This window comes from Camellia sinensis, chromosome 6, assembly GCF_055761805.1.
Source record: "Camellia sinensis isolate YWXY chromosome 6, ASM5576180v1, whole genome shotgun sequence".
In the NCBI taxonomy this organism is placed as follows: Eukaryota; Viridiplantae; Streptophyta; class Magnoliopsida; order Ericales; family Theaceae; genus Camellia; species Camellia sinensis.
In genome coordinates this window covers 109,794,300-109,809,315 of record NC_138966.1, presented here as the reverse complement: position 1 = coordinate 109,809,315, position 15,016 = coordinate 109,794,300, and the positions used below count along the sequence as shown (strand labels likewise).

Sequence of the window (15,016 nt, the reverse complement as noted above, 5' to 3'; positions counted from 1 at the left end):
CTTCATCCAACTGTCCACCACCTTTTGTCCCCCCACTTTTCCTTTCTTTTATTTTCTTATTGTCCACCTACTCTTCTTTTCTTTAAACCCAATGCCTCTCACATGTTTTCATCCACCAGCTTTCACCTCTCATCATGTTCCCCCTTTTCACTTTCCAATCTCCCGAGACACCTGTTTTTTTTATTAATCTATTCTTATTATTATTATTAAACAACAAAAAAAAAAAAAAAAAAAAAAAATCTATGTATATATATATATCCCAAACCCATTACAGGTTTTCACAACACCGTTATTTTCTTTTATTTCTTTATTTATTATTATTATTATTATTCTTATTATTATTATTATTTTTTCCTTATACAACCACAAAAATAAAATAAAAATAAAAATAAAAATAAAAAAAAAAAACAAAAAAACAAAAACAAAAACAAAACAAAACAAAGCAGCAGAAGAACTGCACACCACTCTTCTTTTATTCATGCCGGGGATCAATCCCAATCACAATTTTACAAAAAAAAAAAAAAAAAAAAAAAAAAAAAACACCAACACAGACAAACAAACAACCAACCACATCCACAACCACCACCCACAGGCGGAATTTTTTTTTTCTCCCTTCTCTACTCTGCCGCCGGTCTCTTCTTTTTGCCTCCGTCCTGGGCGGCCCTTGCCGGTGTTGCCTCCGTATTTCCCACTCCACTGGGCATGATCACTACTCCCTGCTCCTCCACTGCCGCATATGGCGGCCCTCCAAATCGGAACATCACGGTGGCCTTCCGCTTCAGCTCCTTGTTTTCTGCCCTTAGCACGCTTATCTCTGCTCGCGCATCCTTATACATGCGTTGGAGCAGAGCCAGTTGGGAGTTCACATGCTGCACCTCATTTGTCCTACTCTGCAGCCGGTTCGACAAATTTGTGACCGCCGTCATGCTTTCCACACATGCCTTCAAAGTATACTGATTGGCCTCCACATCCGACTGCACCGCCATTTTTTGCTCCACCGACCGCATCGGAAAGTTCAACGGAGCAAACATAGAGGTGTTTGGTTGCGGTTCACTGGTCTCCGCACCAGTTCTCTCTCTTGTTGACTCGTTCAGTTCGGGAAAGAGAGTAAGCAGACCACGGGAAGAAGAGGAAGAAGAGGCCATTGTCTGGGCAACTGAGTGTTACAGACTCTCTCTCTCTGCACAACGAAGAGTTTTTCAGACTCTCTCTCTCAGCACAACGAAGTTTTTTTCAGAGGTTTTTCGCAGTTTTTCTCTGCCTCTGCCTCAGCCTCAGCCTCCGTCTTATAGCCGAGGCAGCCACGCGCATCGCGCGCCTCTTGCCACCGACCCGACAAACTGGCACGCCTTTTCATGGCACATCTTTTGATAAAGTGAGCACGCCTTTTGATGGCACGCTTTTTGAAAATTTGGGCGCACCTTTTGAGGATGCGATTTTTTAAGGGGTCCGACAAGACTCTGTAAACTGTCCCGACATTTGATTCCGGTTAGCTCATTTATGGGTCCGACAAGACTTTGTAAACTGTCCCGACATTTGATTCCGGTTAGCTCCTTTATGGGTCCGACAAGACTCTGTAAACTGTCCCGACATTGATTCCGGTTAGCTCCTTTATGGGTCCGACAAGACTCTGTAAACTGTCCCGACATAGATTCCGGTTAGTTTCTATAAGGGTCCGACAAGACTCCGTAAACTGTCCCGACATAGATTCCGGTTAGTTTCTACAAGGGTCCGGCAAGACTCCGTAAACTGTCACAACAACTGTCACCACATTGTTTGCTACAACGGTCCGACATGACCCCATAAACTGTCTTCTACAACGGTCCGACATGACCCCATAAACTGTCTTCTACATCGGTCTGACACCACCATACAGTGTCCTCTACCACGTTATGACACCCCCATACAGTGTCATCTACAACGTTATGACACCACCATACAGTGTCCTCTACAACGTTATGACACCACCATACAGTGTCTTCACCAATGGTCTGACACGACCATACAGTGTCACCTATCCTCTTTTATTTTTATGTATTTTCTTGTTTTGTTCCTCTCTTCAAACTCAAGTTGGTTAGTTTCTATCCTCCTTGAGTTTGCGGGGGGCTGTTAGAATTTCCCATCTTTACCTTCACCTACTCCACTACACACTCCACTTCACCTACCTCCACTTCACCACACACTCCACTTCACCTAACCCACTATCACCTCCACTACACCTACTACCACATTTTCTTCTATATATAGATTGTATAGGAATTGTAATTAATCAATCTTGTAATACATCAATCAATAATACATAAATTCTTACAGGTTTCTATTCATGTGCAAGAACCTTAGATTAGTTAGTTGGCCTATTTCCGTCGGAATTGTTCCAGAGAGATTGTTGAGAGACAAGCTAAGGAAGGTGAGTCTCCGAAGGCTACCAATCTGGGGAGGGATGGCCCCGTAAAGTGAGTTCTTAAAAAGTTCAAGGGTGAGGAGATGAGGAAAGGATGAGAAATTAAGATTAAAAAGAGTACCTTTCAATTCGTAACCCTGAAGGTCTATATGGGCAACTCTACCGGCCTTGTTGCAACGAATTCCAAGCCAAGTGCAATGGTTGGTTCCAACCCAGGAGGACAGGAGAGTTTGAGTTTGGTTGTGAAGGCTAGCTTTCCACGTCAAGAGAGCCGTGGCTTCACTTGGTTGTTTTCCAGTAGTTAAGGAAGAAGCAAAAGCAGCGTAATCAAAAAAAGTGGGCAATGCAAGGATGATGAGGCAGAGTAAAAGGGGTGGGAAAGAAAGAAAGTGGTTGGGAAGTGTATTGCGCAAGAATGTCATTGTAGGCTTGTTTGTTATTAATAGAATAGAAAGCTAGGAAAGACAGTAATAGGATGGAGGGATGAAGAGCTGCAAGAGCATGGAGAGGTATTTATAGATAATACAACTTGGAAAATTATTAGTTGGGTTTGAAAATTCTATTCACTGGTTTTAATTTTTTAAATTGAATTTTTTATTTTTTGTATTTTTTTTTAATTTTGAAAGCAACTTTTTTATTTTTTCAAATACATTTTTTTAGATGTATCTAAAAAGTAAAATATTTATAAAAAAATATTTTAAAAAATTAATAAATACACAAGAATATGAATATGCACTGAATTTTTATTTAAATTTTTTTTTTATATTTTTGATATTTAGTAAATTTTTAAAAAATAATTTCACAAATATTATACTTTTTAAGTATATATTTATGTTAGGTGTATACAAAAATTAAAAATATTATTTAAAATATTAAAAAATTCAATATAAACAAAAAAATATGAAAAATAAATTTAAAAAACTAAAACCAAAAAAAGCTGATTGCAATTCCTTTTAATAGTTTTGGTTTAGATCCTCCACTAGAAAGTCTGGGTTCAATTTTGGCAAATTGATGACCGATAAGATCATGGCAGATCGATGCATACGAAAGAGATGGATCATAATCTAAGCAAGATTAAAGGATATCCAAGAAATTCTGTCTATAGTACAACAGAGATCTGGAACATAATCTTATTATTTGTAAATAAGGTATTACATAAATTTATTATTATAAGTAGTTATTTGTATATAACTGTCATGGAAAATTCTCTTCATATATACAAATTATGTAAAAAAAAAATCAAAAGAATAATGTATCAGTGTTATTTTGATGAATAAAACTAATTTTTATATATGTTTTGTTTTAAAATAAAAAGTAATCGGGCATCATTGTATCACTTTTTTATTTGCATATCATTACTTAACTAATATTTATGGTGCACTTATCAATCAGTCTTATTAACTAGACTTATTTACTTACAAGTTCTAACTGATAAATTTATCACTATAAATTTATTCATAAAAACAAGAGAGACTAATAAATTTATCAATAAAACTTTAACATAAGTCTCAAAAGTAAAACTTAATAGTAATTTACCTATTTTGGAATCTATATGATAATAGTATATTAAATGTAATAGAATTCACTACTTCTAATAGCTTTTAAACCGGCCCACAAGCTGGAGACTGTTGTAACATGTTTGCTTAGTTAATGATCATGCTTCTGTTAGTCCTTAAAAAAAAAAAAAAAAAAACACTTTAATCATATTAAAGTTGGATGATTAATTCTGATTATTATTGGAATCATCCTACTCCGGACTAGCAGTCATGAACAATTTCAATAAAGATTTCCCATACTTGTAATAACTTTTAATCATATTAAATTTGAATGATTAATTATGATTATTATTAGAATTATCTTACTCTAGGTCTAGCAATCATGAATAATTTCAAAAGAGATTTCCCATACTTTAATATCTTTTGAAAGGAATTTTTAAAAAAATTATATATATAAAATCTTTGGATACGATGGTATTGCTTAAGGGAGTGGAAATCTTGCCTAGAGCAAGAATTAAAACATTGGCATCCTCGTGATATGGTCAATTGATAGATCCTACAATGTATAAAGATTTTAGGGGGTAATTTTTTTCGTTTGAAAAAGTAAAAATAAAAAAATAAAAAAATATTATTATTCAAGTTTAAAAATTAAACTCACTTTTAAAGTCCAATAATATGACAATCAATTAAAATATCTAAGGCAACACACTCTCTCTCATATCTTCTCTAATTATCAACTAATCATATCATTTACATATCATTAAATCTAGAAAGTGAGCTTTTATATCATTTTTCAACCAAAAAAAAAATTCAAAAATTGTTAGGAGTTCAATTCTAGCCCCTATGTGAGGGGTCATGAAAAACTCGTTACAAATTTTTTTTTTTAAAAAAAAAAAATGCCTTTAAAACTAAATTTGAAATACGTCACTAATAAATTCATTTTGAGAGATAAAACAATTCCACCCCAAAAGGTTTATTTTTAAGATAAAAATTCTAGCTCCAAAAGAATAATAATTCATTACAAAATGTCCAATTTTATCTTTAAAATACAATAATGACACTTTGCCCCCTTATGTTTAGGCTTCTTCTCATTTTGGTCTTTTAAGTTTTTTTTTTTTTCACTTTAACCCTTAATGTTACTAAACTTTCCAAATTTTCTCCAAACCCTAACTTCCACCCAATTCCAAACAAAAAATGCCATGTGGCGTAAAAACATTATTTATAATACATAACCCAAAATCCAAACCCAAAAAAAAAGAAAAAAATACCCTCTCTCTCTCTCTCTCATTGCATTAGAACCTCGAGAAAAGATGATGATAGTTTGGGGTTAGGGTTTGCTGAATTTGCAGATGAGAGAGAGAGGGGATTAGGGTTTGAGTTCTAGGTTTTTGGGTTTGGGTTTGGGTTTAGATGTTGGATTTGGGTTTTGGATTATGTATTAAAAATAAATTTTTTTATGCCCCATGGCATTTTCTATTTAGATTTGGATGGAAGTTAGGATTTGGAGTAAATTGGAAAAAAATAAATTTAAAGGGCTGAAGTGGGAAAACTCCTAAACATAAGGAGGGCAAAATATAATTTATTTTAAAAAAATTACCTCCACCAACAAAATTGAAGATGTCACTAATAAGTACATTTTTAGAGATAAGACAATTTCACCCCAAAAGGTTTATTTTTAAGATAAAAATTTTGGCTCCGAAACAATAATAATTCATTACAAAATGTCCAATTTTGTCTTAAAAATACAACAATAATACTTTTATAATTAAGATATTTCATCCCTAAAAAATGGTTTTGTCACTAAATTTTATCTCAAAAATTTTAATTTGTTATAGTGTGAAGTAGTCACTGTTAGTTTCTAATTTCCTTTTCTTTAATGTTTAATTTCTTTTAATTTTCTTAACGTTTAGTTTTATTGTTTTATTTATTTTAAAATGTGCAATTTAGTCCGCTCTCAGCTGATAGGTTCAATTTCTAGTCTCAACAACAAAAATGACTTAGGTCTTATTTGAAAATTTGACTATTTTAATTAATTTTTTGACTTTTTATGAAGATATGTACCCAAAAAAAAAAAAAGAAAAAATAACTTGAGAACTTTTAATAATTTTTTAACTTTTTAACTAAAAACTAAAGTCACCAAACCGGGCTAAATAATTAAACATGAGTAAGCCACTATGGAGTAATTCGTGTAGGTCCCAACTTTAACTCTCATGGAATATAAAAATACTTGAATTTAATTAAATATTTTATTTATCAATTATTACATCCATAATTTATTTATAATACATTGTACTAAATGATAAGATTAATTAATTGAAAGTTTCTACCATAAACAAAGGTATGAAATCACAAAGATTTTTTGATAAATTACACTTTGCACCCCTGGACTTTGTACCAAATTTCACTTTGATCCTTACACATGAAATCATGACAGTTAACCCACTGCACTTTTGGTCAAATTCCACTTTGGTCTTTACATATGAAATCGTGACAGTCAACCCTCCACTTTCATTCAAATCCCACTTTGGTCCCTACACAAGTATCAATGTCCCTTTTATAGCGACCCCGGTCTTTTCCCATTTGATTATTGTATCCGGACTTAGGTTCCGTTTATTCTGTCATTGTATAATTGTTGTTGTCGTCCTTTATTTTCTCATTTGGAGTTATGGGATGTGTTGGGCAAGTTTGTTTCAAGTTGGTTGGGTTCGTAAACCAAGTGTTGCTGTCCAGTTTTTGGGTTGGTCGCTCGAGCCAGGGCTTGGTCGCTCGAGCGAGGGTTGTACTTTGTGTCTTCTGGCTCGATCCAGCTTTTCTTCGCTCGAGCGAGCGATTGCGTCTAGTATAGACCTGAGGGCAGTGCTTATTCGCTCGAGCGAGATTTTATTCGCTCGAGCGAGCGAGGTGTATGTTTTCGAGTTCCTCGCTCGAGCGAGAATTATGTCGCTCGAGCGTGCTGCTGGGTTGTAGACCTGAAGCATTGCATTTGTGGCTCAAGCGAGATTTTCTTTGCTCGAGCGAGGTTTTCGTGTGTCTGGTCACTCGAGCGACCAAGTATTCACTCGAGCGAGCCTGACGGGTTTAAATACGCAGCAACGGTTTTTAAAACGTTTTTTTTCACATTCTTTTTGATTCCAAAACCCTAGGTCCGACTTTTCTCTCCCTCTACTCACCTTCTCTCTTAGGGTTTGATCTATTTAGAGTGTGTTTCTACCCTAGTTGCTTTATTAAAAAGATAGAGTGAGTCAAGGGCTTCCATTTAATCTGAACGTTTGGTGATTTGGAGCACATTGGAATTTAGGTCTTCATCTCTGTCTTCTCCATTCGGGTTATTTTCTTCGAGGTAGGAATTTCCTACTCCAATGTATACGTTTTGTTCTAAGTTCTGGCATTTTAATAGGTTGGGGGTATTTTGGTAATTTTGGGAAAAACTGTAACAACCCTCATACTGTTTACTGATTAGGAACTGATTGATTACCGATAATCACCGATTGCTGATAAACGAAACGGATAACGACTGATAACTGACTGATAATCGAACTGAATGAAATACTGAACTGACTGACTGAAATTGAAACTGAATTGACTGAGTATATGTTAGTTAATTGCATTCTATCTGTTTGATTGTCTGATTATCTGTTCATGTTTATATGTTTAAACTGCTAATTGAAGGCCTTATCGGCGGCCGAATTAGAAACCGATTGATGTTCCGTGACCCTCATAATTTATGTGATTTTATAGTATAATTATCTGAAAATTGATTAGGCATGATTAAATTAGATTAAATTAAGCTAATTAAAGAGTTGGACTTAATTACCATTTTGCCACTTAAGTGGCCCACTACTTGGATCATCTTTGATTCTCATTATGCTCACACATACACATTTCATCAGCTCATTTTGAGCACACCACCGACTAGAGAGAGGGAGGTAGGGAGTTAGAGTGAATTCACCTTGAATTCCTTGGAAACTTGAAGAATTGCTTGGTAATTGAAGTGTATTTGCATATTTGAGCTCCCTCACTCCTAATTCTACAAGACTAAGGTAGGACATCCATCTTCTTGTTGCTGTTCTTGAGTTCATTCTTGCATGATTCATGTTAATTTGTAGAGCTAAGTCATGATTTGGTTCATTAGTGATGGATTGAAGATCATTTCTTGCATGCATGTTGGTATTGTTGCATTTTGAGGTTGATTACATGGACATTAGTGCATGCATGCTCATATTGTTGTTATAGACCATGTTTCCAACTGGTTTGAAAAGAAATGAGCTCATTTGAACAAGCTTTGGAGCTTTAATTTGGTTTAAAACTCATACATGACATGTTTGAATGTTATTCTTGAAAATGGGTTTGAATGTGGTTTTAATTGACTCACCTTTGGGGCTTGAATTCATAAATTGAGCTTTGAAACTTGTTATACATTGAATTTAATGATGTTTTCCAGAATTTGGGCCCAAGAGGTCGAGTTTGGAGTGGTTGGATGCTTGGTTTGAGCTTGGGAGGCAGATCTGGAAATTCCAGATTTGGCTTCCTCGCTCGAGCGAAGGATTCCCCGCTCGAGCGAGCACCTTTGTCCAGGGCTCCGCTCGAGCGACCATCGAGCGACGATCGCGCGTAAAATTTCAGCATCCAGTACTTTTACTGTTTTGCAGACCGCTCGAGCGAAGGATTCCTCGCTCGAGCGAAGCCTTTGATTTTGGACTTACGCTCGAGCGTAGAAAGTTTAGCTCGAGCGAAGCTCCTATTTTCAGCAAACTTTGCAAAATGTTTTCTAAGTGTATTTTTGCATCCTCATCCCATCCTAGGCATTCTTAGGCCTAGTTTAAGACATTTAGATGAGGATATCGTTGTAGAACACACCAAGGCAAATTAGGGATTAAGTTATGATATTTTCCCAACTGTGTAGCTTAGTGTGTGTTCAACCTGTGAACTGTGTAGGGTTGGCAACTGGGGAGACACGCTCTAGCATATTGTAGCCCAGAACTCTGTGAGTAACAATTGTGTAAAGATATGTTCAACTGATATCTTTTGAATACTGAACTGAACTGTTTACTGAACTGGTATTATTTCCTGAATGAATGTATGTCCTTTATTTCTGAACTGTACTGTGGCATCCTTAGTACCTACGGTTTACTGTTACTGTTACTGTTACAGAGATCTCTGTCGGTTCCCTCGTGGAACCACTACTGTTTACTGACTGATGGCCATCATTACTGTTCGGTCTTTTAAGACCTACTGTTACTGTTATGCTAATGGATGTACCACATATGACTGTTTACTGTACCGAACAACTGAATGACTGATTGAAATGAACTGTTTTCATACTGTAAGGACATTCATTCTTAACCTCTTTACATATTGTGTTATTCACTGGGCTTTAGCTCACTGCTCATATATATATGTAGGTGTACAGGCACCAGATCGGAGCTAGGAGCGTCAGGGTAACTCCAGCTTTGTCAAGCCAGCCTTTGTGCCTCACTGCGAGGTTCCGAGTTGCCATGCTATGGCTTGGGGGTGTTTTGTTTGTTTTCCCCCCGCCTGTCTTCATACTGTCTAACTGTTCTGTATAGACTGACTGTTTACCGTACTGTTATCAAGGGATTAGGTCCCTGTTCTGTGTGACTGTAAATTTTGTATAGACCGTACTGTTTTGTACAGACGGAATGTTTTCTGTACTGTTATGTAGGGTTGAGTCCCTAGTTTGAATGGATGTCAATATTGTACATACTGTTCTGTACTGTTTCTGTATGAATGCATGAAAAATCTTTTTGGCATACAGACTGTCACAGCTCAATGGACACTATTTATTTACTGTATTGGCTTCCGCCAGGCCCTGTACTCTGATTTACTGTATTACTGTTCTGCAGGCCTTCGGTAATCTCGGATTACTGGCCGGTTACGGTGTTAAACCCATAGGGCCGGGTTTGGGTCGTGACAAAAACCCTAGTTGTTTAAATAAATTGAATTGTATATTTAATTTAAGGAATATTGGGAAAACTAGTTAAATTCATGAGATTGAGCAATTTATTGACTAAATGGGGTAGTTGGTTAATTTAAATCACTCATCCATTTAATTGTTGAGTTATTTATTTCCAAGTCTAGAAATAACTGTTTTGGGCTATCGGTGGAGGATAGTCGTGATTGTTGTAGACATTGCATGTGGATTAGGGATAACTGAAACTAATCATTGATTAAGCCATCAATTTTGACTGTTGAATTAATACAGACACTATGTGTATTGATTGTGTGTTGTATATGTTATGTGTTTACATACATTGTTTTGTGTGGGAGGAGATAGGGGATGTACTCTACGGTTTAGGGGAAGATAGGGGATGGACCTCTAAACCGGATTTTGTTTGGGAGGAGATAGGGGATGGACTCCATTAGCATCACTTTTATGTGTGCTTATTTATATTGAAGTGTTTTTATTGATACAGCACTAAAATGTGTATCAAACTGGAAGTATGAAGTGTTTTGATTTGAGCCTGAGTCTCATTTGTTTGTTGACATTGGAAGAATGTGAATATGATATATATATAGTTCACTGTTGTAAGTTTGGCCAGGTTCTGAGCCATATTGATAATGTTGGAAAGTAAAACGTGTCTTAGACATTAGTGTCATGAGACTGTATAATGATGTAATTGATTATCTTGGTTAACCATCTATTGAATGCTATTGCTTTATTCAATGCTTATATTTGGTTTAGTATATTTCTACTGGGCTGTGGCTCACCCTATATGGGAACATCATTTTCAGGTTCATGTGATAAGCTACCTCCAAGGACTTAGCTTGGAAGGACTTGGATTTTGAAGACTATTTTCAGTTATTTGTTATTATTTGTTAGTACGTGTAAACACTCAAGCCTAGGGCTTTATTTGTATTTGAGTTAGAACTCATACTTTTGTGTCCAAGTGTTGGCTTGGAAAGATGTAAGCCTGTAGGGCATTTAATTTGATGTTACATGTAATGCTTTTAGTTAGTAAGACTCTGATGAATGTTATAATGAATTGTTTCTTTTTTTAACATTGCATGTTGATAATATATATATTTAATGGGTTTATTTTTGAGGGCGTTACACCTTTTTTGTAACTTCATTTTTAAATCTTTAACAAAATCCAGTAATGTGACAAAAATGTGACTACAAAATGACAATAAGAAAAGAAAAAATCATCTATGTTTCCCACCAATACACTTTGTCCTACGTGATAAACACATAATAATTATATAATACAATATATATATATATATATATATATATATATATATGTTCGTATGGTAAAAAAATGGGATCGAAAGACAAGAAAGTAGAGCTTTTGAAATTTTTAAAAAAATATGACAAAGAAATCAAAAAGAAAGAAAAATGAATACAAAAGACTATGTTACTGTGAAAAACAGAGTTTTGTAATTTCGATTTATGCAAAACCCTAGTTCATCTTCTTAATTGTGCACAATCTACATTTTGTTTTAGCCTAATATAGTCATATTTTGATGTAAATTTTGGGATAAAGTGTGTATTAGTGGAAAATGTAGATAATTTTCCTTTGTTACCCTCATGTTGTAATCGCATTCTTATCACATAATTAGATTTTGTTAAAGATTTAAACAATTGAGTAACTTAAATGGGATATTGACACTTGTATAGGGATCAAAGTGAGATTTGACTAAAAATACATGTGAGAACCCGAATATAAAAATAAAATAAATAATTAAATAATAATTATTTTACAAACATCAAATATTTTACTTGTAAATCGTAAGGTGCAAATTAAATATTACTGAACAATCTTTTAATTAATTTTAAACCTAAAATAGATTTATGATGAAAGTCTTTAATTTGGAGGTAAGATTTATTATTAAAAAAAAAAATAGGGGACAAGTTAGTAAATATATTTTGATATAATAATAGTTATATTTTATTTAAATTAATGGTGAGAGGAAAAAAATAATAATATAAAACAAAAGATAATTATTTAGAGTTTTGTTTAGATATATAAAACAACCCTAGGGTTCCTGACAATACTATAGCAGCAGCAACGGCAGCAACGTGAGAGAGCAAGAGATAGAAAAGAGAGTGAGAGAAAGAAACTTTCGGCTCCTTTATGGCTCAACAACTCTAAGGTAACAATAAAGCTATTCTTGTTCTATTATAGTATGTGGTTTACATAGTAATGGTGCATGTGGGTGTTGTGAGTTGTGGAAGAAAAACGAACAGTTTGGTTGATTGGGTTAGTGTTTTGTGTATATTATTATCATGCACAATTTTAAAGCGAGTTAAGGAGCTAAAATTGTTGGATAAGAATTCTACCCAAAATTACAAACTTTAAAAATTGAGGAATCATATCAAACGGATGAATTTTGAACTGAAATTTTTACAGTAGATTAATTACATTTAAACGCCATATAAGAATTTTCTCATACTTTTTGGGAGTCAAAATCTATATTAACTGATGCGTTCAAATCTGTCCAGAAAACTGATGTAAAATAGTAAATTTGGAAGTGTCGTTCTCTTTGGGTATAAATCCGAAAATTATCAAATCAGTGTCATTAGAACCGGTTACAAGTCTAGTTTCTTAAATTTGTAGCCTTGCGTTGATTGCCTTTGTATACTAAGAGAACCATTAATTTCTTTAAAATGCTGCAGAAAACAACCTGTTTGAATATAATTAATTGCAAATAATTATTTTGATAAGAAAATCAAGTAAAACCAATTGGGTTTGAAACTTAGGATATATTAGTTGATATCTGGAGGGTTTTGGAATTTTTCGAACAGTGTGGAGTGGGTTTTTAATTTTCAAAGTTAGCGAATAGATTGAGAAAACTTATTTAAAATTTTGTTTTATCTTAAAGTTACTTTTAATTAAGTTTCGATCTGAACCCATGTCTTGGGTAATTTGAGACCTTGAAGAACATGAACTTAGGTATTATTTAAGAGTAACAGTGAGTGGGGTTGAGCTGTGTTAGTGCGCTTTAGTGTGGGGTACTTAGTTTATTATTCTCCTTAAAATTTTTAAATTAGTAGTGACATGTAGTTTTCATACCTGGTTCAGGGCACTAGTTGGACTTTCATACTCTATTCGAGGATTATATTATTTTGTTTTCAGGTGAGTAGTTGCATGCTACATATTTTTATAAATGTTCCTCTACCCTAAACTAGTGGAAAATTAAATTGTTATTTCAATACTAAACTGTTTTGATAAATTATTATATAATCAATGGAATTAAATTATTTCTAAAACATGTGTAAATTTCGCATACTATAAACTATTTGTTATGGTCTCATGTTTATAATGGTGAACTACCATGTTTTGCGAAACTGAATTGTATTGATTATTGGGCCCATCTGTATATATAAGTGCAGGGAAATTATTCCACTGTGTGTGGTGACTCTGGCCACTAGGGAACAAATCTGGGTTGGGCTGTGATAACTCTAGTGCTCAATGATTGTAAGGAAAAAGACCTAGGCTAGGCTAGGTGACTTTCAATCGGATTGTCTTAGAGAAAAGGCCCGGGTTGCCACCCCGAGGATGGCTCTTGGTTCGATAGTGGATCCAACGAGCTTATTGCCTTGAAAACTTTGTAGCATGTTACTTGTTATTCTTGGTACCTAGAAAATTATTAGTGATTATGTTGCAATATGTTTTAAGTGGAGAATGTCATTTATTATGTTCTTGAGAGACATGAGTATTTTAACTGTTGAACTATAAATCTTCTTTTTGAAATAGATTGTCTTTATTAAAATTGTATGTCAATTTAGTTTCTGTGATATATATCTTATTTTGGAATTGAACCATGTTTTTAAAACTATATTTACTATCCATGTTGCTACTCACTGAGCTATCAGCTGACTTAATTGTTTATCACTTCCAGGTGTTAGAAAGACTTAGAGTGGACTCATGGTGTAACGCCCTCAAAATAACAACAATAAACCCATCAGATAAGACATGCATTTACATATAAACTAACCACATTCTTTTATTCATTAGAGTTCCATTACATAAGTATTACATGTTAACATCAAAACAAAATGCCTTACAGGCTTACAGCTTTCCAAGTTAACACTTGGTTACAAACAAAGAGTACCAACTCGCTTACACAAAAAGCCCTTGGCTTGAAGTTACATGTAATACATCAAAAGTAAAACGACAAAACATGTCCGCCTCTAGCCTCCCAAGCTATGTCCTTGGAGGTGGCATGCTTCCTGCACCTGAAAATGATATTCCCATATAGGGTGAGCCACAGCCCAGTAGAAATACACTAAACCAACCATGAACAATGACTAAAATGTTAGCAATTGATAGATGGCCAACATAGATACATTCACATAAATTACACATTTATGTCATACAACTTATGAGTCTAAGTTACCTTTCATTTTCCCTTTTTCAACAGATAAGCATGCTAGCTCTATCATCATTTCCACAGATATGTATAAAAACTATATCCCACATTCAGAAAAGCATATAAGCTATATCCACATTCTCAACAGATATGTATAACAACAATATCCACAGATAAGCATACAAGCTATATCCACACATCACAAAGATAAGCGTATAAGCTCTATTTTCACTTCTTTAGACAAGCATATGAGCTGTATCTACGGAGTTCATCCCCTATCTTCTCCCAACAGTAACCGGTTTAGAGGTACATCCCCTATCTTCCCCTAAACCGCGGAGTACATCCCCTATCTCCTCCTCTACACATAACGTATATAAACACATTGGTTCTATATACAATCACTCAATACATACAGTTAATGTATTCTATCAATCGTCAAGTTCCATGACACATTTCATTGATTAGTTTCAGTTTGCCTAATCATCATGCATTGTCTACAACAATCACGACTATCCTCCACCGATAGCCCAAAGCAGTTATTTCTAAACAGAAAATAAATGCACAAATGGATATTCAATCAACATTTCATTTCCTCATTTCTCACCATTAATTATCTCAATTAATCAATAATGTAATTAGGTCGTTATCCATAATTACCATTTCAACCCTTAGGTCCCATTTTCATCAATGATTTAACATTCATTCAATTTCTCTATGCCAAACATGCATTCAGGTTTATTATGAATAAAACCCCAACTTTTGTAAAATTACACAAAAGCCCCAA

At 34.5% G+C, this 15,016-nt stretch overlaps 1 protein-coding gene and 1 pseudogene across 1 annotated transcript in view; both read right to left on the bottom strand.

The window, feature by feature from the left end:
- Nucleotides 1-15,016, bottom strand: part of LOC145789102 (uncharacterized) — a 249,534-nt gene that overhangs the window by 8,412 nt on the left and 226,106 nt on the right. The window lies entirely within an intron of this gene.
- LOC145792822 (leucine-rich repeat receptor-like serine/threonine-protein kinase RGI4) lies at nucleotides 1,728-2,853 on the bottom strand (annotated as a pseudogene).